The sequence below is a fragment of the Vicugna pacos genome, chromosome 4 (assembly GCF_048564905.1).
Source record: "Vicugna pacos chromosome 4, VicPac4, whole genome shotgun sequence".
In the NCBI taxonomy this organism is placed as follows: Eukaryota; Metazoa; Chordata; class Mammalia; order Artiodactyla; family Camelidae; genus Vicugna; species Vicugna pacos.
The window spans coordinates 44,997,242-45,020,832 of record NC_132990.1 but is presented as its reverse complement, the minus strand read 5'-3'; the positions used below and the strand labels follow the sequence as shown (position 1 = coordinate 45,020,832).

General features: G+C 36.5%; 1 long non-coding RNA gene across 1 annotated transcript in view; it reads right to left on the bottom strand.

Annotated features, from left to right (window-relative positions):
* The window catches only part of LOC140695857 (uncharacterized), a 62,016-nt gene extending 39,558 nt beyond the window's left edge, over positions 1–22,458 (bottom strand). Inside the window, exon 1 of the long non-coding RNA XR_012071687.1 lies at positions 22,362–22,458. This is a non-coding gene — a long non-coding RNA (uncharacterized lncRNA). The remainder of the gene's footprint in view (positions 1–22,361) is intronic.
* Between the last annotated feature and the right edge of the window lie 1,133 nt (positions 22,459–23,591).

Genomic DNA, 23,591 nt, shown 5'->3' with positions numbered 1-23,591 from the left:
TGCCTAGTTCGAATCAGTTTTTGCTCAAACTTGTAAAATTTTTAATTTGCCTCGGTTTATCTTTTAACACTATGGAATTGGAGAATTGCCAATACACTCAAGGTATATTTTGCTCTTAACTGGAAAACACACCAAGAAAGCAAATAGGCAGAGTACACCTAAAGCATTGGCCAAATAAATGCACGAAAGCACAAACATCTGTGAAGAATTATAGATTTTTTTAACTGAAATCATCATAATGGGAAAAATCTGAACATTGTACTTCCAAATACATAGTTTACCAGTTAGTTTTTTGTTTGTTTTTTTATTTTGAACTTCACGTGATTTGTTGTTCCCCATAATCTTTTCTGTGTTTGGGGCATCTTAATCCAATCCTACAATGCCTCTGACTTTTCAATTCCACTTATGCAGAGACTCTTCTGGACTTTTCCAGAGATTTCTAAATGTCCTCTTATTAGGAATCAACTATCTCTACCTCATATCAGTTCAAACTTTCTGGAGTCCAAAGTCAGCACAGGAATGTGGAGTGGGCTGTGCCCAAAGGCACTGCAGGAATGGCCTCTAATTCATAGACCTGAAGGGAGGTTTGCAGTGCAAAGCCAAGAGGATTGTGGGAATGATGAACATGAGCCAAAGGTCCCATGCACATGCCAATCAAAAGGCAAAGAAACTCTTCACCAAATGATACACCCTGGGAAAACAGAGAGACACTTGAAAGGTTTGATTCCAGTACTTCTGTTCCCCACTTTGCCCAATATCTCGTGGAGGTTGCTCTTTGTTTTTCCATTGGAGATCATGCAGGAATCAACTGCCAAACATGCCTTACACCTCCATGCCATCTAATTATAGCCTGTAACACTCGGGAGTGCTGACAGTGCTGAGCTATTGACTCTTGACACTCTCTAAAGCTCTTAATTATCTTTTCACATAAGCCTCTTTCAGACCTGTCAACTTCTTTGTATTGTTTATGAGGGGAAAAAAAAAGTACCATATTAAGATTTCAGGACTCTGCACTCAGAGGCAAACTTGCAGTTACACTTAGGAGTGCTCTTGAATGTCTGTGCACCCATACACACAGACAAGTGAAGAGGGTTTCACACTGTGGAATATAGCAGCAGGATGACAATTCTGATGCCAGCTTGCAGTAGGGATAAGTAAACTTCTCAGGCAAAATGAGATTAATCCAAATGTTAATCAATCTGTCACAGAAGTCATTTTTAACCTTTTTCTCCTTTCGTGTTTCAGTATAAATATATATATACAATATATATGTATATATGACTGAACTTATAAAGTGTCTGAAAAAAGGTTTTAGAAATTCATTCAAAAACTCACTAAGATTTTAACTCATCATGGAATTTGGCTATTTTAAAGAGACACCCCTTGTTTTACCCTATTTCAGAAATTATTTTTATATATCACTTAAATGTATGAGTACTTAAAAACTAGTTGCACATATTTTAGTTTACTGGATATTCAAGTAACCCTGAAAGATGCAAAAAAGTAAACATTACTACTAACTGACAGTATCAGATGAAGAAATTGTAGCACAGAGAATTGATTTGCCTAAATTCCTCTAGTAAAAGGAGAAATAAGATAACGTTTCATCTTAAAATGATTTAGGTTCTAAAGTTAACATGTATGGCAAAATCATAAATAATTAAAATAACCACTGAAATCACTTTTATGTCATCCATTGTTATGGTCTGAATGATTGTGTCTCCTCAAAATTCATACGTTGAAGATCTAACCCCCAATGTGATGTTATTTGAAGGTGGGGCCTTTGGGAGGTAGTCAGGTTCAAATGAGGTCATGAAGGTGGAGCCCCAGGGAGGAGATTACTGCCCTTATCAGAAGAGCAGGAGACACCAGAGCTTTCTCTCTAAATATACACGGGTACTGAGGAAGGGCCATGTCAGCTCACAGTAAGATGGTAGCTACCAATAAGCCAGGAAGGAGGTGCTCACTAAGAACTGAATATGCCAGCACCTTGATCTTGGATTTCCAGCTTCCAGATCTGGGAGAAATAAATATTTGTTGTTTAAGCTACCTAGTCTATGGTATACAGTTATAAAACCTGAACTAACCAAGACATTCATAAAATACAATATACAGATATACTATGTCCCAATAAGTCCAACATGGTCTGTTGCTGGTGATGTCTGAGACGTGGCTGCTACTGTCATTTCGCCCTCCTTGGTAGAAAACCAGGTGATGGAGTTGGTTGGCATTTTAGCTCTGTGCTATATAAAAGAGGTATCTGCAGACTCAGAAAACACTCCTTAAATGCTAAGATGCTGACACTATGAGAGATTACAGGAACTGAGTCCTGCTGAAGCGGCAGGAGATTCACATTTATTGTGCACCCTCCCTCTGGGGCATATTATCACCCTCCAGCAACATTTAAATTACTACTCCTCTATTCTCATTTTTCCTTTGCTGATGTGTATGGTTCAAGTCAAGAAAGTTAAATGGACGTACCATGCCCCTATGGCTCATCAGACCTTTAACTCTAATTTTAGTCCTTTCTTCATACACTCTTTCATTCATCTCTACCTTGCTGCATTAGACAAGGAAATCGAATAGAATCTGACACTAAAAGAACAACACAGCCTTCTCAGTTTTTCTTACTTGAACAGGAAAATAGTGAAACTTACCAATGTCCAGCAATCAGCATATCAAATGCTTTATACCTGGAAGTAAAAGTGAGAACAAGAGAGCAAATAGAGACTAGTGGCAATGAAATATGGAAGAAATACCCATTTAAAAGTCAGGATTATTGACTTTTGAACTGGGGTAGACAACTTCTTATTTGAAAGATCTGTATCTAGACTGACGATTTAAATCCCACTTGAATGGAGAAAAAGGCACCTTAGCTCATATAACAATTAGCGATGTGCCTAAAAACAGAGTAGAGGTCTCGGATGGCCGAATTGGGGCACTTTGTACCTAGACAGCCAGCAGAGTGCAAAGAGAAGGAGACCACATATTCTAGGTGTGAACAAATCATCAAACTCCCTCAGCATCAGTGTTCTCATCTGTGAATTTAAAATGATGGTACTTAGTTCACGAGCTTGCTGCAAAGAGCAAATCTGGAAATGCACCTATAACACAAGGTTTGGCAGTGTCATTTCTCATCTGCTTTCATCAAAATCTTGCTGGGGTAAAAGGGACATAGGAATTCACAATAAAGTGACCAAACTATCAAATGCATCAACTCTAAACTTACATCTCATATTGAGAATAAAGATAGTTCCACTGACATAATAATAACCACAGTCACTCAAATTATGCTATAACAGGATTAAAAGTATAAGAATTGTAGGAATGGGATATAAAATTATAAGGCTGTTTTTGTTGCTTACATATGAAAAGCAACTTCTAGGAAAAGAGGATTGTTATTTCAAGGTCAGTATCAGATTGAGTTAGCAATCCTCTCATTTGAGACATGGTTATAGAATCAATTTTCAGACATTCTTTCATTTCTTATTTGTTTTAAGAAATGTCACTTATTAGCTTTAAAACACTTTTTGGTTTAAAAATCTTAAATTTTTAATTAATAATTATAATTATTATTCAATTTTAATCTTAAGGCAAGTGGATGACAGTTCCACTGTGGGAAGCCATAAGATGCAAGTGTATGTGCACTCACATACAGGTGCCTGAACACCCATATGTGTATTTCTCACTCTAACCTTTTTATGCCCCTTCAGGTTTCTCCTTCCTTCCAACAGAGATAATGCACAGTGGACTTCAAAGAGAAAAGCCCTGATGTAGCTCTGCCTAGAAAAATTCAGTTAGGTGCAGTTTTATATTCTGAGTCAGAAAAAGAGAGGATGATTCCAGGCAGGGGGTAGCAGTAGGGAGGTAAAGCAGAGAAGCAGCAAAGCTCAAAGGAACAAACGCTTGGGCGGAGAAGTAGAAACCTAAGCGTTAAGGTTACCTCGACCACTCAGGCATCAGCTCCCACCAGCTCTCACTGGATGTGAAATGTGGCACTTTCTAGAGCCACCTCCTCAAGGGGTCGCATCGTCTCCAACAGTCTCACCTTCAATACGCTGTTTCATATGGCCTTAGGTAATCTGGCTTTATTGGGAGTCTAATCTAGTGAGATACGTGACAATACATATCGTATTCAGAATAAATGAGACCAAATGTATCAGTTGGGATAATGGTCAACAGAGACAAATTCACTTTTCATCTCACAAACAAGATGACTTAAAAATATCTCTGTAAATCAGTTTCTCAGAATTTGGAATAGTTTTTCCTATAGAAACAAGATCATGAATAATGGTAGTATTTGAGGCTTATCTTCACATATCTGTTTTACCCACAATCTAACTTTTTTTGCATTGTATACAATATAGGTAGCAGTATAGGGAACTAGGAAGTAAGGATGGATTTGGCTTAATTCAAATGTTTTTTTAAAGAAATTACTGTAAATCAAAATTTGTTAAATTATACATTTTAAACTAGTAGGATTCATCATATGTCAATTAAAGATCAGTAAAGCTATCTTTTAAGTCCAAGAAGAGTTAAGGAAGCCTCATTTCTCCCCTCCCTCCTCTAGTCTCAGATATCACATAATAGGAGCAAAGATAGCAAATTTCAGTTTGCCTTATCAGTGTTGAAGCTCAACTTAATGAAACTTTCACAGGTCTTTGTGAGCTGACTTCAAATCAAAGTAGAATTTAAATTGTCATCTTCATCTAAAAACCTGGTCTAATCTATATCAACATATGTGCCAATGAATCAGTCTTGTTCAGGATTTGAGAATTGGCTGTATTTTTTCAGCAACAATTATTTCCTTTAATTTGTTTACTAATCTGTGTTAATTGTAGAACAATCAGAAAATAAAGATTCACAGGGTAAAAAAAAATCACATTTAATCCTGCCTCTGGGGATCCTCTTGAACAATCAACTTTTTTTTTTAATTCTAATTAGATAATGTGGATATAGACCATTCAGAGTGGTATGAAAGCCACAGATAATCTATATTTCATTTGGGAAATTCCCTCAGATCTGATTTTTGAATATCAGGAAATCATTCAGACATCAAATTACTCTTATCTTCCTACCCTGAGTAAGTAATTGTTCCATATTAAAGGGCCGCTTTCCTAGCTCCTTATGGACTAGAATATATATAGCTTTATGGTTTTTATGTATTATTAAGTCACATAAATAAGATACAGTTTTAATCTGATAATTTTCTCAATTTAGAGTTTACTGTCTATATCCACCTAACAGGAAGATATAAACCCCCAAAAATCCTTGCCGCCCCACAAAAGACACACTTATGGGTGGGTGCCCTACCATCTCGTTCATTAACTTTGCACTACTGACGACATAAGAAAAGATCACTAAATCGTGATTGTGCATTTATTACAAAATATATACATTCGGAAGCGGGCTTTATCACTATCCCTCCCAAAATTTTACTGCCATGAGTTTTTACATCTTCTGTTGTATAAGAAGGGTGGTGTTACTAAAGCAAAAAAATAACAAATTATCTCGGTTTCTCCTTTCACTTTGTTACTTGTCCAAGCTTTGTCCATCTCTTTGCCTCATTATTTCCTCTTTCCTTTTCCTTCACTAGTGCAAAGCCTATTAGTAAAAATCCGTTTTGTCACATAATTACATGATATTTTCTGACCTTTGTCTCTAATTTACTACCACCACCAAAATTTATGGTGGGTATTCTCTAATCGTATCTTCTGTTAATCTCACAAAAGAAATGCATTTGGAAGACACAGGTTTAAATTCTATTTAGGGAAGGAGCGTTGTGAACTGGAAAGACTGGCCTCTGAGATCCAACGGACTTGGACTGAAATCCCAGCTCTTTTGTTAACTAATTACATGACTCTGTCAACAGCTGAACTGCACTGATCTTCAGACTCCTCACCCATAAAATGGGTATCACGCTTTTGGGTTTGCTGGTCTTTCTGTTAGTCATCACAACAGAAAGTAGAATCAGAAACTGAGAAAGCTTTCTTGAAGGGAATTTCCCTTGACTGATTGTGGTCACCAGAACTTCAAGCAGATTACTTATCTTTCCATCTGCTAATTTCTCTCCTCCTACAGCTGCCTCCAACCTTCTCTGCTATGTCTGCCATCAGCTTGGCTTCCTCCCACATCTCCTGCTTTTTTGCCTCCTCTCTGGCTGCCATCAACCCTCCTGAAGCTCTCTGGTTTGATGCAGACAAAAGCGTATGGGAGTCAAACACAGCAGGCTCCAAATCTGTACTCTGATGCTCACTGGCTCTCTGACTTTAGCAAGTTACTTAACCTCTTTGATTTTTGTTTTGTTTTTTGGGGTTTTTTTGCGGGGGAGGAGTAATTAGGTTTATTTATTTATTTTTAATGGAGGTACTAGGGACTGAACCCAGGACCTAATGCATGCTGAGCACACACTCTACCAGTGAGCTATATTTTTCCCCTTAACCTCTTTGAATTGCACTTTCCTCAGCTATAAAATGAAATCAGTAACACCAACCTCCCACTGCTGTTATGAGATTAAGACATGATGAATATAAGTGCCTGGTGCAGTGCCTGGAACACAGTAGATACCAAAGAGTTCAGGTTATGTCAGATTATCACGTATAATGCCCACAAGTTATTTCACCTATTTTATCTGAATCCACTGTACCCTTGCTGACTTACTGAAATAAACAAAAGGGGCAAGTGTTCATCTTCTTGGCAATGACAATCATATGATAGTTTATTATGTTGAGTCCCAGAAAACTCTCTGTGCATACTTTTGCAGAGTAGCAAGTCATTAAATCACTAAGCCTGTGTTTTCTAAAGTGCGAGGACTAGCTACAACTGAATGATTGAGTATGAGGTTCATATTAAAATCAGATTCCCAGGCCTTGCTGCAGACTTTCTGATTCAGAATTTCTTGCAAGGGTCAAGGAGCCAGGAATCTGGAATTTGTATACATTTATCCATGGGCTTTAATTTTCACTAAAGTTTATGAACCTCTGCTAAGTGAAGATCACTAAGAGTGAGCAATGAATTTAACTGGAAAAGTTCTCAATGCACAAAGTTATTCTCTGGCCACATATATGGGTTTTTTGGTTTGTTTGTTTGAAAAAGTTATTAAAAATAAAAATGTGGTGGGGAAGGAGATAGCTCAGAGGTAGAGTAGGTCTTTAGCATGCACAAGGTCTGTGTTCAATCCCCAGTACCTTCACTAAAAAAATAAAATAAAATAAAAAATTAACTAAAAAAATATATACAAAGAAACCTAATTATCCCACACACACAAAAAAGACAAAAACAAAAATAAAAATATGGGCTCTGGTACCTAGTAAGTCTGTAGTCAACATTGTAAATTTGTTAATAAAAAATCTTGTCTCAAATGCAATTATGTGGTACTTGAAAGTACTTACAATTCAATAGTCAAATGCCTTTCATTCTTGTGCCCACGACCAACCCAATGGGCCTATTTCCTTACTTCACTGTCCTCTCACATCATGGGTCCTTATATACACATACCTTCAGGAACCACAGAATCATTTATTCATTAACAAGACATTCTCTGAGGCTAACCCTTGACCATGAAATCTCTCTTGCCTGAAAGTTAGACCAGGAGACTACTGTCCACATATAAATGGTTTTAGGATTCACATTTCCCCCCAAGGAACTAGGAAGGTTCACCAAGATGGGGAAATCAGCAGAGGCTGTGCTTTCTTACAGACCTTTTCACCATATTCCTGGAGCAGCAATTTTCTAGAAAGTATGGTTGTCTGAAACAAGCTCAAGTGATCACTGAAGCATTCTTGTGTTGACCACTGGGGACCAGCCAGGGTCCTCCCTCCCAAGTGGAGCCAAGCCAACTCAGCCAGCCCCTGTGAGAAGACAAAGAGAAAAGAGAGCATGTCTGAATCCATGCCACCTCCTACTCCTGCCTCTCACAGGGACACACGTGCTCACCCTGCCCAGTACAAGCTTTTCTTAGTGTCCTCAGGATATTTCTGAAAAATTTGGTCCTTCCATCCTCATTAACTGATACTTAAATCAAAATGATCAGCATGAATGTATTACAGACTAGCTATGGTGTGAACTGTTCTACAGACTCTAATTTAGTGGACACTAGCTAGCTGTTCACCAATTCCATTTCATCCTCTCCACAAGCACAAAAATCAACTGCATTCCCAGCCATGCTTGTAGAGATGTGTAGCCATGAGCCTGAGTCCTAGTCGATGGAAATTGAGTAGAAGGGATATAAACCATGTCCAGGGCTGACTCGTAAAAACCTCCCATGCCATGTCCTGTATATTCTTTCCCTCCAAAGGCTTCTTATGTAGCAATGCTGGAAGCTATGTGTTAAATACAATGAAGCCAAAACATAGTAGAAACCAGGTCCTTGAATGACCACTTGGAGGAGAACAGTCCATCAGTAAGTAATACCTATTTTACATGTGCAAGTTCTGTTAAGGCACTGTCATTTTAGGTTTATCTGGTACATTGACTAATCCTGCCCTAACATACATTGCTATCTTAGGAGCATATCACGGGTTGGAAACAAACTAGTTACATTCTCAATCACTGAGTCTTCAAAACATACTTCCCACTCGACTGCAAAAAAAAAAAAAAAAAAAAAAAAAAAAAGGAGGAGGGGGGAAGAAGAGGAAGGGGAAGGGGAAGAAGAATCAGAAGAAGAAGAGGAGGAGGAAGAAGAGGAAGAAGGAGAAGAAGAAGGAGAAGGAGAAGAAAGAGGAGAAGGAGGAAGAGGAGGAAAAGGAGGAGAAGAAGATTTTAATGATTATTACTGAGAAAAGAGTTCAGTTTTAAAATAAAGATAATCCTTGGCAAGAGTTTACAGAACATCCTCACATTGTCCTCAGGTATGGATGACAATGTTCCCATCTTCCTTCCAGGTTAAAGAAAACTAAGACCAAAGAAGGTGCAGTGACATTTTCAAAATAACCAACATGACATCTGAAACAATGAGGGAAAAAGCTAGCATTCAGATCTTGGTCTTTTGACCCTAGACCTAGTGCGCCTTCCCCTAAACCAATGTTGCCCTTTGCACTCTTGATGAAACCTCTTATAGCCACTTCTCGTGGAGAGCAAAATGAGCTCAACCTTGTTTGTCATCAGGCAGATAAAGTAGAGAGCACCCCTATTTGAATTCAGGGCCTATTTGTAATTTGAATAGAGAAACTAGAAAGTTGGGAGGGAGTTTTCTGTCTCCCTCTTAAAGTAGATGAGGCCCTACTTCCAACACAGATGTCCATTTTGAAGGTTCCAGTGCGTCTTCAAAATCATCTGCTGATTTGAGGCTCCAAATTCTAAACTCTGACTCTCAAATCATATTGAGCTTCCTTCCAACTAACATTCTGATTCTAAAGCTATTTCATTTCACTAAACCAAGTTTCCTGAGCTCAAATTGCCAGCTTTTGAATCACATTCCTCACATAAGAGGTCAGAACAAATGTAAAGAACCAAGTCTGTTTTGCTGAGAACCAGCAGAATGACTGCGTTCTCTGAATTTGGACTCAGAAAAACATCTCTCAGTCTGTCACTAGTTTTGTGTTTGCTATAAAACTTCTGCTGGCAAAGGATGAGAGATGTTAGTTTGTTTTGTTCCATAGGCCTTTTTCTTGTAAACCCAACAGACTTCTTCTCTATGAGCTGCATTGATTCTCAGCCGACTCTAGGGCAGTTCATCCCATTGGAACACCCAGCCTGCCTCTCAGTGTGAGAGCAGCCGTGGCATGCCAGCTCTGTCATGGTAATAATTTACAGCTGAAGTTGTTGCACTCCCAGCCCTTTTACTGTGACTGTGTATACAAGTATAAATATGCCCAGGGACAAGGGAAATATGCTCAATTATTTTATTGCATTATTTTACAATGTACATCATGTCTCCCCAGGGATTGAAAATAGCCCAAGTAAAACCCAAATAAAGATAAACCCTCTGATCATCAGAACAAGGACCAAACCCAAAATATGCCTTTGGTTTGTGGTTGAATAGGTTCGGGTGGAAGATTATTGTCCTTTTCATCTTAAGTCTGTTTCTTTCATGTTATATTTAAATTAATTACACATGGTAATCTTTCCACAATGAGATATGGTGATGATTTCCTGAGAACAAAGCTCAGTGTAAAATCGTAGATTTATTTGGGGAGACAGCTGATGCAAAATTATGCCACCTTTTATTTGTTTACAACTCTGAAATCTAAGAACAGCAACAAAACATTGCATGTGGTAATTCTCACTGTCAATCTTGTTTTCTCTCATTCAGGAAAAAAGAAAGAAAGGGAAGGAAAGGGAAGGAAGGAAGAAAGAAAGAAAAAGAGAAAATAAAAATCATTACAGTAAACTTATAAAGGTCAAATTAAAAAATTATTTATGACTCAGGGAATCATGCTTGCCAATGGCAGTTTCATTACTTATTATATTGTTTATCACTTGTTAAGAAACCTTAGCTCACAATATGTTACTTAAAATATAAGAGAGACATGAATAGTTTCCACTTCTAAGTATAACATAAATACCAACTTTATGCTGCGAAAAACACATTTTTAAAAATATTGGGTCCCACTTGGAAATGCTGACTTGAGCCATATATGAAGTGAACATTAATTTCTAAGATAAAGAGACCATGCAATGTGTCCCACAAAACTTGACCCTCTCAGAAAAGATGATCGGGAGAAACAGCTGGACACTGAATAATGGGAAACTGTTCAAGTATCTCATTGTATATTTCCTTAAACACCACAAGCAATAAAGAGAATAATAAGAATTGCTAGAAGCTTTGAAAGAATACAGGTGTGCAACAACTAATTGCTGAATAGGTGAACGGAGGGATGAATTAATACATGGTTGAAGGAAAATAAACAGATTCTTGCTGCAGGGTAGATCCGAGTCTGAGCCCAAGTTAAATGAGGTCATAGACAAAAAGAGGTATGTGGAAATTTCATACAAAGACCTTGATGTGAGGGAAGGAGCCCAACTATGACAAAGGTCTCACAAATTCAAATAAATTTCTACTCACAGAGACATCAATATCTCCCCTACGTGACTCTAGAATGACATCGTGGGAAAAGAAGACCTCATGGAGCAAAGTGGAAGACAATGTGGAAGTCTGAAGATTTGGTGAGTGTCACCATCAGAAACATCTAGGAAACCACAATAAGATGACTATTTTTTAAATAAACAAAACAAAACCAGAAAATAACAAGCGTAGGGAGAGATGTGGAGAAATTTGAACCCTTGGGTATTGCTCTTGGGAATATAAAATGGTGTAGCCACTACAGAAAAAGGTATGGTAATTCCTCAAAAAAATGGAACATAGAATTCAAGATGATCTAACAACTCCACTTCTAGGAATATACCCAAAAGAAGTGAAAATGAGGACTCACAGATATTTGTACATTCATGTTCATGGTACCATTATTCACAATAGCTAAAAGATAGATGCAACCCAAATGTTAATCAATAGATAGATAAATAAAAAGTGGTAGGTACATGCAATGGAATATTATTCATCTTTTAAAAAGGAAAGAAATCCTGAGACATGGTACAACATGGATGAACCTTGAAGTCATTATGCTTAGTGAAGTAAACCAATCACAAAAGGACAAATACTGTATGATTTCATTTATATAAGGTACCTAGGTTAGTCAAATTCATAAAGACAAATAGTAGAATGGATTTTTCCAGGGACTGAGGGTGGTGAGAATAGTGAGATCATGTTTAATGGGTACAGAGCTTCCTTTAGGGAAGACGGAAAGCCTTTGGAGGTGGATGGTGATGATGGTTGCACAAGAGTGTGGAATACACTTAATACCACAAAACTATATACTTAAATGGTTAAAATGATAACTTTTGTGTTCTGTGTATCTTATCATAATGAAAACAAAGAGATATCCATAAGAGTAGAAACATTATGGTACAATTTATGATAATTTATGATAAAATGCTATTATCCAAGAAGAATTCTAAAGACTAGGATTCAGTGACCTTTGTAAGTGTCAGTCTCCATCGAATCTTTGAGTTTTCCTCTTGGGTTTTTCTCTTTAACTGCACTTATTAACACAGAAATCCTAAAATTCTAATGCCTTATATGCTGATCTTTAAGAAGAAGGAAAATAAAAGACTGTCTCTGACACTACAGCAAGAAAGAAAGAGGTAGAAAATGCTGAAGATGGTTGCTATTATGGCCAAGAAGCAAAGAGAAGCTAAGACCAGAGTATTATGAAAAGAAAGATAAAGCACTAGATTTCATTGTTTCATATGCCTTTTCAACAACAATCCAGGTACACCCCCCCAAAGACAAAAGCTTAAATAATGAAGAAAAAAAAACAGAAGCTGGAGGAATGAAAAGGGCACTGAAGAAGCACAACATAAAATGAAGTTATGACAGACCCAAAGCTCTTTGTTTTATCTCAAGGATGGCATTCTCCTATGATGCACCATACTTAGATGCATTTGTACAGATCTTCCTGACAGACTAGAAATTCTTTTAGTTGTCATGCAGTAGTCATTCAACAAACATATCCTGGAGAAATGCACGATAAATAAATAAATACGCAAATATACTAACATCAGTTGGGATTCAATTCAATCCATAAAATCTTTTAAGTGCCTGGTATGTGCTGTGAATATCCTTCTCCAGGAATGGCAGCAAAGCAGGAAAGTCAAATATATAAATAATCAGTAGTGGCTGGCTGTGATAAATATGTAACAGAGTTGAGAAAAAGTTAAGAAAAATGGGAAACACAAGAAGGCTTTCGGGGGGACGTTGATGTCAATAGACCTTTGAAAATGAGTTCTGGTAGGCAGTTAAAAAAACACTTAGAATTTCAAAAAGAGGGGAAAACCAGGGTTCTTAAGAACACAAAAGCAGGAAAGATGCAAGCTATAGTTAGAGAACACCAAATACCTTTCTTAGTCCTGTAGAATCAAGAATGTATTAGTGAAGGTCTTTTGGGAGTTTGGGGAAAATTGTAAAAGCCAAGTCACAAGCAAGAGGGACTGCATATTATTTTCCATATAACAGGAAATGACTGAAGGCTTTTGAGAAGAAAATAGATTTTAGACTTTTAAATCGGGAGAAGATAACCATGGAACCAGTGTAGATTGTGCATTTGCAAGAGGGAGTGACTGGAGTGATAGAGAAGAGAAAGGAAGATATTTCAGACATGCAGTAACAATATCATGAAGGACTCAACGAGGGCGTGCAGTGGAGATGGAAATTAGTATGAGAGACTCCTGCAGTTGTGCCTGCCGGTTGGTCTTAGAATTTGGGAAACAAATATAATGGGCTTGACCATCTGGTAAGATGGGATATAATGTACACAAGAGGAAAAATTTGAATTAATTTTTTTTTATTATATAACCATTCCATCCTCAGGGAATCACTTTAGTGCAGCCCCTTTAATCTCATATTGTCTCTACACTGATGCTATCTGAGCATTTATCAGTTTATCAGCACCCTTTCTAGAAGAACCCAATCCATCTGTATTGATTAGAAATAGCTATGGTTACTTGTTTTAGTCCTGAGAACATGAACATCACCAAGAACCAGGACAATGCCTGCGGTGCTAAGAGGACTTGGCACAGGACTGAAGAAAAACGAGACCAGTTCACCAAGGAAAGAAGGGAGGTTTGGAGAAAGCAGTTCCAATAAATGGGCCAGAAGAATCCTCGTTTTGGCTCCTTTAACTTTGCTAAACCTCATTTTCCTTGCCTGTAACTTATTGTCTTCAGCTCAGAGGGCATTTCAAGCAAGATTTATTAAAAAGTGCTCCATAAAATTAAAAATGAAAAAGACTTATAAGCAGTTACTCTCATTATTATAAGAAGAGAGTCATGAGGGTTTCTGAAAGGCCTCCACGTGGAAGGGACGTGAGACGTGTTCAAATCCTCTTAGATGGCACAAGTAAGACCAGAAGCTCTGAGCCCAACACTGGAACAACTTTAATGTGACGAGACTGCTCTGAAAACCATGTGTTTTGTTTCAGGCAATGGTTAGTGGTCTGATGTAGATATAGTAAAGGACAGCAATCTCTTGGCTGGTGGGGACTGAAGAATCAGATGGGGAATTAGACTGTGTGTTCCTTAGACCTCACATTCTACAGTTCTAAGAAACATTTCTCTCTTATTATGACTGAGCAATGCTGGATGTCACTTTAAAGTGGAAAGTCACACAGGTTTCAAACAAACTAAAAAGTAATGTCAAACAGCTAATTTTTTTGACAGTGCAACAAAACAAAAATTCCTCTCTAAGAAGCTGAAAGAGGAAAAAAGAGGTTGAGGTTCATAGCAGCTCTTCAATCTGGATAACTTGAATGCCAATCCCTTCTGATGGATGAAAGAGTAAATGAAGAAAACTGAGATCATTTCTCCCATCTTCTTCTAGGACACACCTGGTGAGCTGGGGAGGCTTGTGCAAACAAGATTTCTTTCCAGAGAAACCAAGACTATTTATTGGAATGAAAGGCTCATGCTAAGTGAGAATGGAGCCAAGACTTAAAATATCAAACAATAGCAACAATGAAAATAAAAATAAATAAATAAATAAATAAATAAATAAATAAGTAAATAAATAAATAAATAAATAAAGGCAGTTAATACATTCATCACCTCACGTAATTACCAATTGTTTTTGTGTGTGAGACTATTTAAGATCAGTTCCTTCAGTAATTTTCAAGTATACAATCCAGTATGGTTAACTATAATCACTATGCTGTACATTTGATCCCCAGAACTTATTTACTTTAAAACTAGAAGTTTGTACTCTTTGATCAACGTCTTATTTCCCCCATCTCTTAGCCCCTCACAACCACTCAATTTACAGAATGATATATGTCAATTATATCTGAATAAAGCTGAATAGGTAGGTAGATAGATACACAGACAGACAGACAGAGACAGACAGACAGACAGACGAAACAAGAAAAAAACCCCTCAGTTGATGAAATGGAGGAATGAAGTAGGGACCCAAAAAAACTACTTGTAGCAGCATTAAGAGTGTCCTAGGGGAAAAGTCACCGTAAGGAGCCATGGAGCACAGGACTATGAACTGACCCATTAACAAATCCTGTCTGATGATATCTGATGTTCAGAATGCCTCCTAACTTACTAATAGGAGGGGTGGGAGGGATTAGAAACCAAAATAGTTTCTTTTAAAACCCTATCCTATATCTGGTAAAGCAAACATGCTTTGTGATCTTTTCAACACTGTTCAGTTAACAAAAGAGAAAAACTTTTATTCCACTTTGCCTTGGACAACTGCGTAACTTCATCATCGCAAGGACTCGGAGAACCAGCACGGAGGCTTCTAGTGGAAGAGGGTGTGAGAGCACGGTCACTGGGGCAGGATGGTTCCCTAGCAGGTGCCCCATGGGTGGATGCTCAACAGGGGGCCCAGGACCAGAAAGGCAGTGCCCCGCAGGAGACTCCAGGGCCTGAAAAAGGAGTGGAGTGCCAGGAAGTGACCCTTGACCATGGCACAAGAGGGCACCACCCTGTAAGAAGTCTATGTGTAATAAAAATATTCTCTCAAATCCTTAATTCATCACACAGTCAGTATTTAGAAACCAAAACAGAAAAAGTCACATGTCAGAGATAAAAAGCCACAAAATGTTCACCATCATTTCATAGAGCATTTTGAGATTTTACTAATGTACGCAGCAGCTGACTGACAGAACTAGATGTCCTTTGATAATTCAATGTTCCAAAGGAAGTTGGCCTGGTCACGCAGAACTGACAGAACCAGAATAACTAACACACGAAGAAACCCCAGGGTTTCTGGTTCTTATGTTTCATGTGACCTTCAAGTTTAACTTCAAGTTTCAGATTTATGTGAACTTTAAAACAGATTCATGAGTTTCATTTTTAAGTCTCTGTGATTTTCATGGGTTTCTTAAAAAGATATTAACAACAAATCACCCAGGGCTCATTTCAATCACACCTCACTCTTGATACCTCTGGAGCCTAAAGAGGTAAGGGAAGTTTGGGGAATGGTGCTTTAATGTATTTATATTTTTGCCTGCAGACATAGCATGGGCTCGGAGAACGTAGTCAAGTTCACAATTATGTGACCATGGTTTTAAAGAATGTTAGCTCTTATTACAGTCAGACAGGAGATTTATGGGTTGATAAGACTTCATTGATCAAAAGCATACTTTAATTTAGTATTTAGTATTAGAATTTGCAAATAAGCTCCAGATGTGTTTATGTGAGCCAGACACCATGGTAACCAGACTGTGAAATAAACCTGCTTAGGCGATGTCTAGGTGAGGGCAAAACAACTCGTTGATTCAAACATTTCAATTACCAGACAAGACCTTGAAAAATAAAAAAGCTATCAATTCATTGCTAAGTTTAGCTGGCCAGTTTAGTCAAAAAAAGATTTTTTTTTCAGACATAGCCTTTGAATTATGAAATTTCTAATAAGAAAAATAGCAGTATAATAAAATATTAAATTTCTTGGGTAGCCAGAGAATTGCATATAATGCAGACACAGTTAAACAGACGATGTAAAATGCATAGCAATTTCCAGGAATAGCACCAACAATTTCAGCAATTTCTAGAGAAGCAAACTAAATGAAAAGACTAAAGAAAATTATTTAGGTAAAATTGAGAAACTATTTTGTAGCAGTCCTTGATTAAAACAGCACTCCACAGCACAGGGCCTACAAGGGAATGCTTTTTTCTAACTCCAGATATCTCTCCAGTCCTAGTTTTGGAGATTTAATGAATGAAAAAAAAAAAAAAAGGATACTCACTTGCAGCAAAAGGAAATTCCATTTAACTGACTCCCTTTTCATTTACAAGGAGACTCTGCTCCTTGGGCAACGTGGTCCCTGGCCTGCTTGGTACTGGTATGCTAGAAGAACCTGGTAGCACTGTACCCACACCTGCTATCATCCGTTAATCTGCATGCTTACCAAGAATCAGTAGTGTTTGTTCCCAAACCTATTTGAGCTAGTTTTAAAAAGATGAAATATGAGGACAATAAAAGAATTGTCATTTTGTCTAAAAACTAACTTGAATTCTTAGTAAAAACTCAATAAAAAGAGCTACTAAAAAATGTTATCACATTAAGTGTGAGGAAGAAAATTGTAAAGTTTCCTCTTTCAAATTACTCTGCAAGTATCCTGAAGTTCTCATTAATCTTTAAATAAGTCAAAAGTGGAAAAATATATGTAATGGATTATGGACATGGTTTGCTCAATAGATGTATAACATTCTAATTGATGATGCTAAATATTAATCATTGCAATAGAAGTTCGATTGATGCCAAACAAAAACTTGAAGAGTATTTGACAAAGCTTACATTAAAATAAAATGTGTAAGATATGTGTGTACACTGTATAATACATGTGCATGTATATACATTAATATATGAAGTCATATTGTATGATTACCCACTTTAAATAGAACTTTCTCAGCTGGTCAAATACTGAAGGTAATTATTTTTAATAAGAGGACTTCTATAGGATAATAATGCATGCTCTTAAACTATCAGCCAAAAATTGATAGAAATTCAAGAAATTTTTGAGACATAAAACAATCTGTGTAACTCAAGTGACTCTTTTCCCAATTAAAGAAAAGGAATGGAAATTACATGGGAAAGCCCAGCTTTATGCAGCCTGGTTCCAACACATTGCAGCGTAGAAACGTGTACAAAAGTACAAGCAAAAGCAAGTAACAAAATACAAAATTTTTTGATAAAATTGAAAGATCAAAAAGAAAATGTAAATATAATAAAACTGAAGAAATTGAAGTACAGCATAACTGAAAGTGAGTGGATAGGTGACAGCTCTGAGTCAAAGAACAGAGTATAAAATCTCATATATAATAATATTTGTCTTCATATAGTGTGTGTTTGTATATTATATATATATATAATAAAGATGATATAAAATTCTAATGTATGAGAAAATATAATTTATTGTATATAAATATATATTCATACATATACATAGAGAGAGAGAGAGAAAATGTGGTCTGTGTATAGTTTCTTCTATAGTCCTTAAAGCCCCCAAGCCCACAAACATATTTTGTCTAATATGATGCAGGCCTTAAAGAGCCCTGCAGGCTACTTATTCACAGAAGCTTCTGCCTTTAGAATGGAATACCTAGAAAATTTAGAAATCTATCAAGTCAGAGTCTCATAAGACTTTATCCCTTGAAATTAATGAAAAAGGAATGAAAGAGATATGAGCATTAAAAAAATCTTACCTTCAAAAGGAAAAATCCCAAGTTTTGCTTATTTTACTGAATCACTGTGCCTACCAAAATTTGATCAAATTCTGTATGTAATTTTTAAATGCCTTTTGGATAACTTATCTGGAGAACTAACATTTCAGTAAAGAATTACAGTGTCATGATCTGAGAAGAAGAATATATTGCAAGTTAAACTCAGCATTTGAGATTGCTTTTCTTCTAGGAGTATCTTCTAATTTCAGAAAAGATGACTAAAAAGCTAAGCTGTTGAGCTGAGTGACCAAACTTTCATAGGTCTAGGGAGATAAACTTAAAACTGGGGGCTTGGCGATGGGGGTAGAGTAAGTAGGTTTCTCAAAAACCCTTCTAGTTTTTGATTAGGATTCTGAAGGCCACATACTCCCTACCAGCAAGGGTAAACCAGATACAAACTAATCTTGGTAAGGTCCAAACTTATCTTGAGATTATCTCAGTTCTTGCTTGGATGAAAGTGAACTGGGATGCCTAGTACCCCTTGCCGGCCACCCTTCAGAAACAAATGTAATTTTTCTCAGGAGGAGGATACCATTAACTAGGCTCAACGTTATCTCTTCAATTTTTTATATACAATGTCTAGCACTATATCAAAACTAAACAGTATGTGAGAAGACAAGACGGTGTGATGGAAAATCAAGAGAAACAGAGAAACCATAGAAGTTTACCTACAAGAGATGCTAACCAGACCCAAGTTTTAAAATAATTGTGCTCAGTATGCCCTAATATATCTAAAGAAAGACTGAGAATTTCTGTGGAGAACTGTAAACTGTCTAGCAAAAATAATTCACTGTAAAATATATTACTTTCCCTTATATTACATAATCTTGTATAACTTTCAGAATCCTTTGAAATAATCATGTCAGTAACTAGGAAACCAATTAACCCAAACTTAATAACCCTTACAAAGATTTTATCACAGTATCTGTTTTCTCAGACATTTTAAAATTTGGAGAACCCAGAATTTCATTAACAATATTAATTTCATATCTTTTAAATATTATAGTTATTTATATGATCACTTTATATTCTGAAGAAAGCTTAAAAGTTCCTAGGTAAGTGACTCATTTCACTTAATTGTCCCTTCTCATTGTTCCTTCTTATTCCCACATACTTTTCAACTTGGTCCCCTTCCTATTGAAAAAGCCTTCCAACACTTTTCTAATCAAAAGTATCAAGAATGTAAATAGGTAGCTACAGAAGAGCTATATATGTACCACAGAGCATATACTATTCATCTATAGAAAATGAGAATTTAATGACAATAAGCAAGTGTTAAAAAGGTATAAAATTACATGAAAATAAATTAAAAACTAAAATCAAGCTTATTGTTTTTTCTATTTAGAGAATAGCAGCTGCTTCTGTGTTATTTTTATTTGAAAAAAATTAATTCTGTATTGATATCTCAACTTTATATATATGCAAACATACACACTCATCATATTGATAAAGCATTGAAACACACAAAAAAACAAGATGAATTGACACTGTTTATTTTTTCTTCTAAAATACTTCTCTGTAGCCTGAAATCAAAGATAAAGAATTTCATCCAAGAAAAGCAAATTCTAAAATTATGAATTTATGACATATTTGGAAGTATAGATTTTTTTAAGAGGGTTTCCTCTTTTCAAATAACCTAAATAGAAAAATTTTAGGAACAACCATATTTGAGAGAATACCAAAATGGAAATCAATATAATAAATCATATATTAAGAGGCTGACCAAGAGATTTCTAAATTTTCCTTGATGCTATAGTTTTTATGGCACACCAGCGCTCCCAGAGAGAAAAATTTAAAGTCCCATTAAATACAAAACATCTGTTTGAGGGCATTAGAGTACTACTGTGACAGAAACGATTGAAGTGCCCAGACTGCAGAGAGAAGGAAAGATCACTGAAGTTAACAATCATTTCTGCCTGCTGATATATCCCAGGATATCTGCTGAGCCCTAGCATGGGCAGATGGGTTGGATAGGAAGGCAAAGGGTAGTTGATATGAGGTGGGGAGTACATTAAGCAATGTCGTAATTCTGGGGAAGACAAAATATGGAGTTTAAGGATGCCAAGGAAATCAAGTACTGAGGAAACAAAACCCCGGAAAGAAGTGAGGTACAGAGAATTAAAAGCCTGACACTTGGAACTTATTTTCTTCTTGAAGTCATTTGTTGATTAATATGAGGAAGGCAAAAGGCTACGAAGCCCACGGAAAAGAATGGTTGAAAGGCATGAGAGAATTTTAGTCACCCCCTTTGTTCCAGGAAGCAAAAGTTGGAGAAAGTTGGACAGGTCTTAGGAAGCTCCACTGGGCGTGGATGAGTGGAAGAAAGGCAAAGGTAGAATGGTCCTTACAAAGACTGTCAGCATGATCTGAAATGAGGTTGAGTTGATCTAACCTTCTGCTGTATGCCAGAGGATAGGATGAATCCTCTCTGGAGGAGGATAATGTTATTCAAAGCCTCTACAATTTTTCATCACAATGTGTAACATTTCATCAAATTACCAGGCACACCAAGAAATAAGACAGAGAAAAGAGAAATAATTAAAATAAACCCAAAGAAAACCTAGCTAATGATAGATATTTCAAAATAACTAATTCATATGTTTCAGAAAATAGAAAATAATGAGGAGAACCTCAAAAGAGAACTTTAATATATGAAAAAGAATTGAGTGGATATTAAAGAAAAAAATAGTACAAGAGCCATTAGGAACTCAATGTATGGTTACTAAGGCAAATCGATCACAATTAAAAAGAAGTTTGGTGAACGCAAGACAGTCAGTAGAAAATATCACAAAATTACATATAGAAAGTATAGAGTTGATTTTCACTGTAATATTAGAACATAACACAACTATTCTCACTGTTCCTTACCTAGAACTGCTCTGCTAGCAACTGTCTACCAACCAGCTGTTCTGTCTGTTGTACCAAAGCTAACAAGCCATCACCTAAATCACTTTGCTTATTTGTGTCATTATTTACACTGTGCTTGTCACACAGTAACTAAATGTATCACCAGCTTAGAAGAGCAAGTTAAAGAAATTAAAGTGATTATTGACTAGACAGAGACAAAATAAAAATTGGCTGGTGCAGACAGAGACTTAAAACTATGGGTTCCTAAGGTTAAAGATTCCCAAATAACCTTGGTTGCAGCACCACAAAGTTAGCCTGGGTCATTTCACACTTTGCAATCAATAGCTCTTCCTCATTTGACTGAATATTTTAAAAATAAGAGGAAAAAAAGGGGGCTCTGAAATTTGTCCAGGTAAAATAAAACAAGCTTCAAAATACTGACTGCAATTTTTCCTATTAAAGTGGAATACACCACATTATAAAAGGCTCTGCTTTTCACTTGACATTCTACTTGTTGATATTTAAAATGAGTATTAAATAAAATTTGTTAAGTGGGCACAGCAAACTTCTCCCTCAGACTATTTCTTCCATGGTATTTGCCTTCATACCAGATATCTAGAGTCTCCCTTTCTCTTCTGTATCTCCCTGCTCTCTTGAAGTGATATGAAGTTAGACATTGGTACTTCAGAAAGAATACATTTATGATACTTAAGTCAGGGGTCCTATAATATATCTTATATTTTTTCAGTGAAAATAACTGCCAGTGGTTTTTTGTGTAGACAGAAATAAAAGGTCACGTTGGTGTATATTGTAAGTAGTACTATTTGATAAAGAGGATGTACACAGAACAGGCCTTGGCCTGGGAAAAAGCAACAGTAGTTTGTATTAACAAACAAAAGCATTCATTGTGGAAAGAAGGCCTCTGGGAAAGTGAAGGAAATTTTTATCAAAGGAAGTCAGGATATTTCCAGAAGAAAGAGAGTTACATGCAGCAAATCTCTTCTCCCTAAGATTTAGAGTTTAGGAGATAGGGGAGGACTGCCACAGCTCAACAAATATCTAGTGGAAAGAATAAAGACTTCAAAATAAAGCCACTATGTAAACTTTGTGTATTGAGAAACATGACACCAGTGGCCTTCTTTCTCTGATCATTGCTGTAACTGGAACATTTCACATCTTCGAGAAGAAACTACTCGTGGCAGCGACTGAGAGAAGGAAGTCAACCCCAGACATGGCACTGTGACACAACCAACCTTCGGGGACTAGCTCCACCATGGAAAGCGCCGACTTACCAAGCCTCAGTGTCCTGATCCAGGAAGTGCAGCCAGCCACCTCTTCTACTTGATGCACAGCTTCACTCAGCCAGCATAGGCCCTGCCACCTCCCAGGGGAGACTCATATTCCTCTGCCTCCTACACAGCTGCTTCTTCCCAAGGCAGGAGCATGTCAGGTGTAGCTGCTGAGCATCAAGGATTCCAAGTAGTGAGGAGGGACAATAGGAGATAAAAAAAAAAAAAAAAAAAGAGAGAGAGAGAAACAAGTAAGAACAGACTCTATATGGCTTTGTAGTTACCATATAGATTTTAGCTTTTATTTTGAGTGAGATGGGAAGCCACTGGCAATTTTGTGCACAGAAATGACATTATCTAACTTACATTTTACAGGGTTCTTCTAGCAGCTGCGCTAAGGATAAATGACTAGGAAGAATACTAGAAGCAGAAATATCAGTTTAGAAGGTAATGCAGTAGTAGAGGTAAAATATGACAGTTTAGAATAAGCTTTAATGGTGAAAATGTCAAAATCAGTATTTATATTGCTTAATGACTATAGATTTTTAGTATATTATGGTATCTGCTCTCTATTCTTACTCTCAATCATTTCTAGATTTATGTTGATGCATTTTTCTTCCAGATGAACTTAGGAGTCAGGAAATTTTACACACACAAAAAATCATATCTGGTCTTAATCAGAATTACCTTGAATTTAATTAATTTGGGGAGAACACACATCTTTACATTAGTGAGGTATCTTCTTAAATAATATTATATAAATTTGTGTTGATAACATTTTGTAATTTAAAACAAGCTTTGAGCACTTTGAGTATATTTATTTATACATGAATGTATTAATTATTATTATATATCCAACTCCCTAGATTTTTCTTACTGGTTTTAATAGTTTTAATATTGATTCTTGGGCAAATATAGATGACCTGAAAATAATAATAGTTTCAACTTCTTTTTACAACATCGTGATGACCACCAATTGAATAACAAAGAATTCAGAGAAATTATTATAAATATGTTAAGAACTTAGAAAACTTTTTAATGAATGAACTGATGGAGAATGTCAGCAGAGAACAAGGAAATGGTTAAAAATAACCAAATGAAATCTGGAACCAAAACACATAATACTGAAATGAAAATCTTGCTGAATGAGCATAACACTTTGGAAATAACAGAAGAATGGGTCAGTGAACTTAGAGATAAGGCAAGAAAAATGATTCAATCTAAAGAAAAGAC